Below are 12,725 nucleotides of genomic sequence, written 5' to 3'. Positions count from 1 at the left end.
GAGAGCAAAGAGCACAAGAACACCATCATTGGGCTTGCACAGTTTTCTTTTGGTGCCCCTCATCTCACAGATTCTTTCTGCAGGTACACACACACATGTGCACACACCAATACATGATTGTAGACAAACTGATGTCATATCATGGTTTGGTTTTTTTTTTTTGTATTTTTTTTTTAACCTCACTTCGGCTCCCATGCTAGAACCCATGCTAACCTATACTACATATCAGCAGTCAGCAAGCTTCTTCTGTAAAGGGCCAGAAAATAAATATTTTCGGCTCTGGGGGTCCATCAGGCTGTTGTAGCTGAACGGGTGTGGCCACATAAAGAAACAAAAACCTTTATTTACGAAAACAGGAGGCAGCCGGACAGTTTGCCAACGCCTGGTAGATACTTCATATCTGACACTATTAGCATATAAAATCAATTACAAATACAGGGAGAGATTCTTCTGGTCTCTGGTTTTTGTGTTTTTTCCTCAGTTTGACAAAAATGGCATTATACACGTCTCTGCGTCTTGCTTTTCACTCCTAACAGCACCTGGTGGTGCAGATCTTCCTGTGCTGTTTCCGTAAGGCACTGCAAACATCACTGGGCACGAGACGGTATGAATCATAAAGCCAGAATAAGGGGAACAAAGTTCTGCAGCCTGAGCTTGGCCATGGGTCCAAACCCTCCCCAGACCTCCTGACCTGGCCCCCAGCCTCAGCTGGGGGGCAGAGGGCTGTTCCTTGGGGTGCCAACCACCTGATGCCCCTCGGGTCCTCCCGCAGCCCACCTGCCCTCCTCAGGCCCCCACAGCCCTGACGGCATGGCCCCGACACTCCTAATTTTAAACATGACAACGTGTCTCACACCGGGGCAGGGATGAGAGCCCACTTTTAAAAAGAAAACATTCTGCTTAGGAAGAGACTGGTGTCTCCAGTGACCAGTGACTTTCTAAAATTGGGGCTGAACTTGAACCCGAACATAAAGACAGCAGTGGGATCCTTTACACCAAAAGGCATTAATATAAGGCCATATTTTTTTGAGAAAACATTCCTGATTAATAGCAATGCTAATCAAATAAATTGAGGAAAAAACATGCAAATACTCTACCAGAAGCTGCTCTTCTCCGCCTTGCTGGAGGGCCAGGCCCCAAGTGGGTTTCCCTGCCCCGAAATGCAGGGGGCGGAAGGGGTTCTGTTTCCTTTGGGCCCGATCAAGGGAAGTCTCCCCACCCCAAATAAGGACTTCCCTTGCAGGGCCTCGTCTCTGGTCGGTAGCATCTCCACAGGGGCCTCCACTGTTTATTTAACTAAGAACATTATCTCCTGTTCTCAGTGCTTCAAAGGGCTGCTGAGCTGTTCAGCTCTTTGTCTGGGAAGCCACCATTGCTTGTCAGGCTGCCTCCTCCGGGCTCCTGCAAAGGGCTGTGATTTATGAGACCCTGGAAAGGGGTGCAGCTCCCTAATAAATTAATTCACAGTTGGTCTCAAACGTGCATTTCAAGGCAGCCAAGGATGGTGCCCCCGGATACACTCCTGCCTCCCCAAGGAGAGGGATGATGGTGGAGAGGCAGGTGGGACACGGGGCAGGTGGACTCAGGGCAGCTGGGACAACGGGTACGAGGGAGCTGTAACAGGCCCTTCCTCGGGAAGGGGGCCGAGGACTCGACTCTCCAGGGCAAGTCCAGGATGGAACCTGGGAACGTGACCTTGAAGGTGTTCGACGTATCCTAAGTTACCTGCACAGACGGAGGGGGGTCTGGCAGAGGAATCCAAAAGCTAAGGAAAGGTTCAGCCATTTACGCTTGATGCCAAGCTGTGAGTAATTCAGGAACAAAGGCTAACAGAGACAAAACACAGCTTGGACCTGGGTTTAATTCTGCCTCATGTACGTGGGAAAGTTATTTAACCTTTCTGAGAGTCAGTTTCATCCCATGCAATATGGACACTGTGAGGCCTAAATAGGATAACGTGGATACAGCGGATGAAAGCAGGCCCTCGGTAATGTCTGTTCCTCTTTCCCCTTCTTCAGGTTAAGGCAGTGGTTCTCACACTTTGGCAGGAAGACACATGAACACCTGCATTTCTAATAAGCTCCTGTGTAATGCAGATCTTGCTAGTTCATGGACCAAACTTTGAGAACCAGCGGGTTATCGGTTCAAAATTGCTGGGTCAATAAGAGGCCAGGAGGCCAGGGACAAGATAAGGACATCTTGGATGGGAAATTCAACACAGATTTTGACAAGGGCCAAGAGCCAACAGACATGAACATGCTTGGATCCGCCATCTCTGGTCCATTTGGTCAAGGTGGAGGAGCCCCTGGCCTCTCTGGGCAGTTTTCCAGGGTCCCGGCGCTCCTGGACGTCTGCTCCAGCCCCACTCTTCCAAAGGCCCCTGTTTTTCCTGCCCCACCCAGACAGTTCTGACAGGACCCCTACTACCCGGAGCAGCAGGCCACAGCCTCAGGTCCCCGGAGAGGCATGTTTCAGAGCTTTTGCAAAACCGTGTGTTGGTTCTAAGAGCCCACAGGGTCCTCCTGGGTGCTGGTCAATTAGCATCTCTCTCAAACACTACCTCCGAGAGGGGAGCTGGCTGTGCGCTGGGCCTCTGCGGTCACCTGGGGGAGGTAAGGGCCTAGTTCCCCAGCCGCCAGGGCGCTGCTCTTTTCTAAGCCTCTGTGTGGCCTGTCTCCTAGCCAACGGGCAGGGAGGACCCGGGAGGGAGACACGAGCCCCAGAGCCACCTCCCCTCCCAGGATGGAGCACCCGGCTGCACCCCGGCCGAGAGCTGACCGGCACCCCCTCCCAGGGGGCTCACGACCCCCCACCGGGCAGTGAGGGGCACCCACTGCAGACCCCTGTGAAACAAAAGACCTTTCTAATCAAGATATGACCTCATACTTATTCAAAAAAAGAAAAAACAAACAAACAAAAAAACTTCTTTAAAGAGAGAGAAAGAGAAAAAAATTCTGCCTTTAAAGGGCAGAAAACAAGCCAACCTGCAAACTGCTTATGTGGGAAAAAAAACACTTCCTTTTATGGCTCGGTGAGTCACGAGCCCCCAGCCACAGGCGCACGTTGGATGACACTGAAGCCCTGCTCCCCTATTCCTTGCCGGGGGTAAAAAAAACCCACAAATGCCACTTCTTGGTTGGCTGTTTTGCGACTGGCCGTAACGAGCCATTCGGAGGCCCAGGACGGACGGTCACCCCAAAGGCCGGGAGTGTGCCTTCGGTCCCCAAGCCCCAGGCTGCCCTCTCGGGAGGGCCGGGGAAGCTCCCGCCACAGGGACAGGCTTCCAAGCCCAGCGCCGCCCTCCTCCAGCTCGGTGGCCTTGGCCAGATCACCGCACCCCAGATTCTCTGCCTCTCAGGTGGGGGTGGTGACGGGGTCCGCAGGGCCGAGGATTAGGGAGCGAAGCCCCTCACGCTGCCTCTGCTCCCCTTCCTTCTCAGGAACTCTGTCTCCCATCTGGAAAACAGGGGGCTTTACTGCAAGATCCAATGTCTCGCCTCGCTCTGTCCTCCTCTGGGTGGAATACTACGAAACCGTAAAAAGGAATGAAACAGACCTGAAAGTGCTACCACAGAGAGATGGCCAAGAAAACAGGGAAGGAACAGAACGGGGTGGGTATAAAAACCTTCCAAAAGACCACAAAAAGCTAAATGCCTGCTATGGGAAAATGGCTCTGGGGGAGGAGGAGACTAACTTTTCATTGCATATGCTTCTATACTTCAAAAAATTTACCATATACACGCATCACTTTTTTTTTTTTTCAAATGTTAACAGGCTATTTGGCAGGGCAAGGGATTGACCAGGAAGGAGCACAAGGGAATTTTCTAGATGATGGAAATGTTCTCTATCTTCTTTTGGGTAGTGGTTATTTGGGTGAACACAAAGCATCAAAACTCATCACACTGAGCAGGTGGGATGTGTGCGTTTTATTATATGTAAATTATACCTCGACCTCTAAGAACCCTAAAAAGTAACAGAGGTTGTACGGATGGTGAGATTTCTTTTGCTGTTGTTCTCTTTGCCCCTTTCAGTATTAGAAGAAAGCCCCAAACTTGATAAATGGATTTTTAGACGCCCAGTGCCTTAGAACTTTCACACGCTGCCCTGGTCGGGGAGTAAACTGCTCCCACAGCTCTGGAAAACTGCCGGGCAGGGCCGAACAAAGGTGACCCAGTCCACTCTCTGACCAACAGCTCACCCCCAGGTTAACTCAACAGGAACGTGGACAACCATCACCAGGGGCCCGACGCTGGAATGTTCATAGTGGTTCCATCTGTAAGAGCCCCAAACCAGAAATGTCTGTCTAAAACGGAATGAACAAATCGATCCAGTACATTCACGCAATGAAACACCTCCCAGCAAAAAGAACGAATAAATTATTGCTACACGCAACAGAAGATGAATCTCATAAACGTAATTTGGAGCCAAAGAAGCCAGTTTCCAAGAGTTCAGACTGTATGATTCCATCTCCATCAAGTTCAAGTGGAAGGCAAAGAGAAGGAAGCTGCTAGAAGCCGGAGCAGTGGGCACCCCGGGGAGGGGACGTGGTGCCTGCAGGGCCCGAGGGATCCCGGGAGACTGGCCCTGCTCTGTTTTTGATCTGGGTTCTGGCTGCACAGGGTATTTGATTTGTGCGAATTCATGGGCACCTTTCTATATGGGTATTATCTTTTGATGAAAGGTTTATTTAAAAACCAAACAAAAATGTTCCATGTCTATTCCAAAGAGAGCTCTAGCTGGGGACGTTCTGCCTCCGTGGCTCTGACGGGGCTGGGGCTCCTGCAGACAAAACCAGGCCCCAGCCTTTTCCGGCTGCCCGACATGCCAACTCCTGTCCGAAGATGCCGAGAAACACACAGGTCTCTTTTGAGTCAGGGGCCTCGGCTCGGAGACCACCAGCCTGGGTTCCAAACCCAGCCCGGCCGGTTTCCAGCTGTTGGCCTTGAACAAGTCCCTTGCCCTCTCAGTTTCTCCTTCAAGATGGGCCCAGCAAAACTTTGAGACGGTAATAATTGTTTTCTTCTCCCTCTTCTGTAAAGAAAGTCCCTTAGAGCATGAACTTTCCTCCTTGGGTGGCCCATCCCTCTGCCACTTGTTAGTTTCATTCCCCGAGGCCTCACCTGTTGTTGGTGACGGGGTCCCTGATGACCCCCAGAAGGGAGCGGGGCGGTGGCGGCAGGCGCTGGGGACTATGGCCCTCCTGGGGACCCCCAGCCCCAGCCCCCACCGGCCTGCCCTCCTGTGTTCCAGCTGAGCCCACGCGCATGGCGCGGCCTGGCTGGGCCCGGCCTCAGGAGCACACTGCTCTCTGGGTCTCAGCTCCAGTCACTGGCTGTGCCCCCCACCGAGGGCCCCCCACCAAGTCTTGGAGTGTGACGAGGCTCCCTGCTGGTGGGGAAAGCCCCTCCTGTCATGGTTCTCACTGAATCCCTCTGATCCCTCTTAGGAGGTCACAAAGTCCTCTTTGACTGAGTGCCAGAAATTAATCCGGATAGAATTCCTGCCTTTTTGCTCTGGATAAAGTGGATGTGGGGCTGGGCCTGTGAGAAGAGGGAGGCCAGCTCTGGCCCATCCCTGCCCCCTTCCCTGTTTGTCTTTCCTTCATGGAGGACGGGAGCCAGGCAGAGCAGACCCAGGCCCAGAGTGTCCATCTAGAAGCTTCCCAAAGGCTTTGTGAGCAAGCCCCAAAGAGGCCAGATGGACGACAGGTCTAGGCATCAGTTCCCAGCCACAGTGGATGACCACAGACCTAGGGAAAGCAGGGGTCGGGGGAAGCTTTCACTCCCTTTCTCAACTCGAGTTGCCGGCCAAGGCTACAGTGAGAAGTGTTCTGCATCAGGGGCAAGTGTGCTGCGATGGATTAGTGATGCCTGCTGTGGGTGAGTGTGCTGTGATTGAGTAGTGATGCCTGCCATGGGCACACGGAGAGCTGGTGGTAGGTGTGCCATGGCCATCTTATAGGAGCCGTCTACCCTAAGGGTCAGGGTCCTTATTCACCAAAGAAGAAGGATAATAATGAATATTCATTGAGTCCTTGTCCCGTGACAGATATGGTTCTTAGCAGCTATTAACCCATTTAATTCTCACAAGAACCTAATGAGCTTGGTCTTACCATGACCCCCTTTTATTTAGGGGGAAAATAAAGCCCAGAGAGGAAATAGCTAGTCCAGGGTCACACAGCAGCTAGTAGGTGGTGGAGCCAGGATTTGAACCCAGGCAGCCTTAAGCATTGCAGAAATGATTCTTCAGGGAGCAAATCGGCACCATCTGGTGAAAGTCACTAAAAAATGCCTCTGCTCTGTAGCCCAGTAACTGCTGTTCAGGAAATACTTCCTAAAGGAGTAACTAAGAAGTAGGAGTCTAGATATGGGGTGGTCACAAGTGGATTATTCATAACTCAGGAGCCCAGGGACACCTGAGTGCGCAACAGTGGGGCATCCTTTGTGAATTATGCTCTGACCTCTTCACAGACCCCAGGTGGCCATTAAAAATCCCTTCTTGAAATGTTTAAACTGTACTGTGATGCTGACATCAGCAGAACCATCTGGACACTCGGCTACAAGGGTTCAAACATGTGTGCAAAGGCGGACAGAGCCCAGGAGGGAAATGAGTCAGGGGATCGGGGCTGGCAGGGCTGACACGTCCTGAGGTGGCTGAAAAGGGGTTTTCACCATCGATGTAAAAGGTAAGAAAAAGAGAGAGGAGGCCGCCAGGGAAGGGCTGCAAAGGGTCGAGCGGGGCTGATGGGGGCCGAAGGCGATGTCTCCCTCAGCCTGGAGGGTGACCGGGGTCACACGGGAGAGCGGTGCTCAGTGCCTCCCGCCAGGCAGGGGCTGCACTGATGTAAGATTTCAGAACCAGGAGAGCGCAGATGAGGCGGTGCGCTTGGGGTAGATGTGGGAGCAGGAAGGGCCTGAGCTGGAGGTTCTGGGGCACGGGGGCACAACCCTTGAGAAACGATTCGCCTTCTCACAGTCCCTGTGGGGACGCCTGCCAGGCTTAGTGAGAAATGTGAAGCTCTTGTGAGATGCTTCATGAGACAAAAACCAAGGTCCGTAAATGTACCAGCCACGAGGGCAGAAGGGGACCATGGGGACTGGCAAGAAACCTATGCCCATGGTACAAGATGGTCTGCCTGGGTGACTGTGTGTGTATGCATGAGTGTGGGATGTGTGTGTGTGTGTGTGTGTGTGTGTGTGCATGCACAGCTGGGAGCCATATTCCCAGTGGTTACAATCACGGTTTCTGGACTCAATCAGACCAGTGTTCAGGCCCCAGCTCTGCCACTGAGTAGCTGTGTGGCCGTGAGCTTGGTTTACCCACCCAGCCTCAGTTTCCACATCTGTAAAGGGGGCGGATGGGAAGAAGCAGCCTCTCCCCAGGGCTGTGGGGCCTCAACGAGGTGCTGGCACACACTTGCCATGGTGGCAAGGGCCCCATAAGGGCCGGGCACTTGGGGGAGCACGTGGGGTAACGGCGTGGGCAAGTGTGGGGCAGGTGGTCCTGGGAAGGGGTTTGTGCTTTGGTGGAGAGGCATCCGGGGGCTGTAGCTGGGGACCCTGGAAATGGCTCTTCCCTTGGGGAGGAAAAGCCATCAGGGGGAGGTGGGCCGGCAAGGACAGTCCCCTCCCGAGCCTCAGGCCTCCCCCCGCCCAGGGCTCCCCTAGAGCTCGGCCCTCAGGATGGGCAGCAGCACCGCGGCCTTTGTCTCTCTGACCTGGTTCCCCGGGAATCCTGGCAAGAGCCGGGGGCCTTTCCCCAGCGTGGGAATGAGGGTGAAGGGCCTGGCCTCCTGGGGGGTGCAGCCAGGAGGCGGAGGGGGCCTTGGCACTGTGCCCTGGGTCCGAGCCCCGATCCTCGGGTTCTCCGCCTGCACACTGGGGGCCGCGGGGGTGGCTCTGCGAATGGAGGGGCAGCACTCGGCAGGTGGAGCAGGCGTGGACATCATCCGGGGACGGCCGTCCTCACCATGACTGTCCTTCCTCCCCTCAGACCCTCTGGCCCCTTGTCTCTAATGGGGGACTGGTGACCCCCAGAACCACTGCCGGGCACAGAGGGTGCTCAGGACACCTGGGAGAAGTCATCTCCACGGCCAGTGCTGGGCCACAGCCTCAGCCGCACCCAGACACACTGATGATGGGGCCTGACACTCACGGGATGCTCAGTCCTGCTGGGCTCCTTTCTTCTGCTTCTGCAGTAATTCAATCCTCACAATGACCTGCTGAGCTTGTGCCATCATTATCCCTATTTCCCAGAGGAGAAAACGGAGGCCCAAGTAAACATGTTCCTGACCCAACAAACACATAGGGAATGTGCTAGTTTGGATATATTATGTCCCACCAAAAGCCATGTTCTTTAAAGCAGTCTTGTGCAGGTAGATACATTAGTGTTGATTAGATTGGAACCTTTGATTAGGTTGTTTCCATGGAGATGTGACCCACCCAACTGCAGGTGATAACTCTGATTAGGTAATTTCCATGGAGATGTGGCCCCGTCCATTCAGTGTGGGCCTTGATTAGTTTACTAGAGCCTTATATAAGCTCAGACAGAAGGACTCGCTGCTGCAACTTACAGAGACATTTTGAAGACGGCCATTCAAAGCTGACACTTCGGAGACGTCATTTTGAAACACAACCTGGGAGCAGGCAGACGCCAGCCACGTGCCTTCCCAGCTAACAGAGGTTTTCTGGATGCCATTGGCCATCCTTCAGGGAAGGTACCCTTTGTTGATGCCTTACCTTGGACACTTCATGGCCTTAAGACTGTAACTTTGTAACCAAATAAACCCCTTTATAAAAGCCAATCTATTTCTGGTATTTTGCATAATGGCAGCATTAGCAAACCGGAACATGGATGTCCAACCCACAATATGGGCATACACAACGCACACACACACACCCCTCATCCTTTCTCACCCTGCTCACCATCCTCGTCTTTCCTGTCTGCATCAGAGTAGAGCTGGAGGCCTGGAAGGGGTGACCATGAGGCTGTGGCCACCGCAGGAGGGTGGGGAACTCTGCTTGGGGCGACGGAGGCAGCTGCGGCCAGGGCAGGTGGCCAGAGAGGACGCAAACCCAGGCTGGGATCTTCCTCTGCCCTGCCAGGCCTGGGACGGGAAACCAGGTTGGCTGCTCATCCAGCCCCCAGCGCTCACCAGGGCTTGGCCCCTGAGGCTGTTCTTAGTGACCTGGCTTCCCCGGGGGAGAGAACCATCTTGGTCTCCAAGACTTCTGTGCGATGGCCGGAGGAGCCACTCTCAGGGAGTAGAAAGGCCATTTTTCCAGCGTTGGGGGCACCTGGGGCTCCTGCAGGGGCCGGCATGCCTGGTGTGCCTCCTCCAGTCTTGGTGCTCAAGGCCCTGTGCACCCATGCAGGCCTACCCTCACAGCTGTGTGCATCTGGGCCTCCCGCCCCGAAACCTTGGACATAAACACAGGCCAGTCTTCTCACAGCTTTGTAAACACAAACCGTCCCCTCACAGCCTGGAACACACTCATGGCTCATCACACAAACCAGGCCTGTCCCCTCACAGCCCTGTGCACACCCCTAGGATGTCCCCTCGCACCCTGTGCACAGACAGCTCTGTCCCCTCGCAGACGTGTGTACACAGACAGGCCTGCCTCCTCTTGTTCCCTCATGGCCTTATGCATACAGACAGCTCTGTCCCCTCACAGCCCTGTGCATACAGACAACCTGACCCCTTGCGGCCCTGTGCACAGAGACAGCTCTGTCCCCGTGGCCCTGTGTACATGGACAGGCCTGTCCCCTCCTGGCCCCTCCCAGCCCTGTGTACAGACATTTCCCTTGCAGCCCTGTGCACACAGACAGCTCTGTCCCATTGTGGCCCTGTGCACACCAACAGGTCTGACCCTTCGTGGCCCTGTGCACACAGAAAGGCTGTCCCCTCACAGCCCTGTGTACAGACAGCTCTGTCCCCTTGCAGCCCTGTGCACACAGACAGCTCTGTCCCCTCGTGGCCCTGTGCACATGGACAGGCCTGTCCTCTCGCAGCCCTGTGCACACAGACAACCTGACCCCTGTGGCCCTGTGCACAGAGACAGCTCTGTCCCCCTGTGGCCCTGTGCACATGGACAGGCCTGTCCCCTCCCATCCCCTCCTGGTCCTGTGCACACAGACAGGCCTGTCTCCACAAAGCCTGGCCTCTGAGGGCCTGGGCAGAGGCGGGGAGGAGCATCTCTGAGTCAGAAATGAGGCCTCATTAACTCAGTACAAATGTTTATGCTTCCACACCCCCGAGAGCTGGCCTCAGGGGTGAACCACCCAAACCAAACAGGGCCAGTCTCCGTGGGGGCCCTCAGGACACATGCTCTGCTGTGGGTGTCCTAGGAGGGCTCTGGCTACCCACCCCAGCCTCCTTCCCGGGATGGGAGCTGCCCATTGCCCACCCCCTCCCAAGCCCCGAGGCACCTTTCGTGGGGCTCTGGGCCCTCTGGCCTCCCTGACCTCCACTGACAAGGGTGGGCAAGACCGGGAGGCAGGGGAGAGCTGAGGACAGAGACAGAGGCAGGGAAGGGTGTCCCGGGCTGGGGCTGGGTCACTCCCCGGCTTCCTTCTTGGTGGCCTTGGGACCTTGGGCAAGAGACTTGTATTCTCTGAGCTCAAACAGGGGAGCTGTGACTGCACGTGACCACCCTGACATCGTGAGCTGCAGCCTTAAAACAGGGTATTATCAGGAGGGAACCGAGTTTGGGAGGAATACTATGTAGATGTTTTATTTACATGCTGCCTTGCTCCACAAAGCAACTCGTAGTAGCATTTACTGCCTTTATTGCCTTCCTAGGAAGCCTCTAGACACTTCTCCCCTACTCGCCCTCCTCCCTATGAAATTACATACTAATAAGATTTTGTGGGGGAGGGTTCAGCTCTGCAGGACCACATAACACTGTAATATCTAAGAATTTTTTAGCCTCCCCCCCAAGGATCAATTTTGATCCCCTTGGGGGATGTAACCCCAGTCGAGAATGCAAGCCCTAGAGATGCCAATGCCACAGTATAAAAACTAAAATAATGAGAACACAGGATTGAGGGGGTGACATTCCTTACAAGTAAAAGAATGTTTTGTGTATGTGAGCTGCAGCTGCAGCCATGCAAATATGTATCAGTGTGGCAGAAAAATGACAAAAGCAGCACTTAAAAAATTAAAAAATTCAAGCTGAGATTGTGGGAGTTTTACATGACCTTAATCTTGACATCCTGTCGATTTATTGGTTGAAGATAAAGATAAAGAAATGAAAAGAAAAGAAAGAAAAGGAAAAGAAAGGAAAAAAAAAGACCCAAAATGTTTGACTATAAGTATAGAAGGGAGGAGTTTTTATCAGGAGAAGCAAAAGGTCAGTTGCAGAAGGGAAGGAGGAGCCCGGAGCTCAGATCTGATCTGACACATCTTGATCAAGCAGGAGGTAGGATGACCTCATAGATCTGGATTCAGATCTGCTGTGTGACCATGGGCAAGTCACCTGGCCTCTCTGGGCCTTGGTTTCCTCATTTGCTGAAACACAATGGACAGGAAAGCACCTGGCCAGCCTGGAGTGCATCTGCTATGGAACTCCAGCTGGGAAATCCTCCAGACCACAAGGCAAGTGTGCTAACAGAACCAGGATTCAAAGTCAGGTCTCCCCACTCACTGCACTAGCCGGCAGTACTTCCAAAATACTTGACGTTTCTTGGCCACTTTAAAAGGGAAGAGTGGGCTTCCTCAAACCTCACCCAAACCGGGGCAGCAAAGAGCCAGGGGAATTCAATCAAGTTGCCAACGCTGAGCTATCACTGCCACCTGGTGGCAGCGTACCTGAACTAGGTGGTGGTGGGGGCAACTGTTAAGGGGAAAAACTGACGGCGCCTTAAGCACGTTTAAAGCACCAGCCAGCACTTTTAACGTGAGAACAAAGATCGCCATCCAAAATGCCCGCACCCTGCCAGGGCCCACCAGTCCCTTTACACTCCCAGCTTGGGTTTCCTGAGATATTTTTATTTATATATATACACCCACACATATATATATACACACACACATATTTTTTTTAAATTTAACAGATTAAATTTAACAACCATAAACAAACCAAATGCCACCCTAATTGAGTGCAGACATCCGGCCTTCATGAGAAATGCTGGAAACCCACATCCCCCCGATTCTGTACTCGCCCAATCAACTGTGTGAACCCAAGTGCAATCCTTGACATTTGAATTTGTACGTTTCAACCTTGAAGCTTTTAGATTATCTTTCTAGCTACAGTCTCCCGGGTTGTGGTCTGCAGGGCCCCCACCTTATTCAGTGCACTCACGCTTCACAAGTTTCACCAGCTCTGCCTTCTCCGTGTTTCCGTAAGTCATCCTTAAGGAAAACACTGACCAGGACAGGACGGCGAGCAGAGCCCGGTATGACACCACTGACGACCCTAACCTTGGCCGCCTCTTAAACGAGGCGTATTTCCAACCTGCACAGCAGGTGGTACGTCTTCAAGCACATTTCTGCCCCATCCCGAGCTTAAAAGGGGAAAAAAACACAAGGTGATCCCTGACTGAGGGTTCACAGGTAAGACGGGCCTGGGAGTAGAAGGGGTGGGGCCTCTGAGAAGTCATTTGCTCCTGGCACTGAAGTGGCCTCCTCTTCCAGGCAGTGCCCCCTGCCCACCACCGCCCACCACCACCCACCATTTTCTTTCCTCCCTCTCAACTGCGCTGGCATTTAACTCCTAGGTGGCCCA

At 53.5% G+C, this 12,725-nt stretch overlaps 1 protein-coding gene across 3 annotated transcripts in view; it reads right to left on the bottom strand.

Annotated features, from left to right (window-relative positions):
• Window positions 1-12,725, bottom strand: part of LOC119519003 (c-Maf inducing protein) — a 232,059-nt gene that overhangs the window by 65,466 nt on the left and 153,868 nt on the right. Inside the window, exon 1 of one of the 3 annotated variants that reach the window (XM_037816471.1) lies at window positions 1,098-1,137. The exons of the other annotated variants lie outside the window; for them this stretch is intronic. The gene's annotated coding sequence lies outside the window, so the exon portion shown is untranslated. Of the gene's footprint in view, window positions 1-1,097; window positions 1,138-12,725 lie in introns of those variants that run through there. 3 annotated transcript variants of the gene reach the window in all.

The sequence above is a fragment of the Choloepus didactylus genome, chromosome 22 (assembly GCF_015220235.1).
Source record: "Choloepus didactylus isolate mChoDid1 chromosome 22, mChoDid1.pri, whole genome shotgun sequence".
Classification (NCBI taxonomy): domain Eukaryota; kingdom Metazoa; phylum Chordata; class Mammalia; order Pilosa; family Megalonychidae; genus Choloepus; species Choloepus didactylus.
This window is presented reverse-complemented; position numbering and strand designations above follow the sequence as displayed.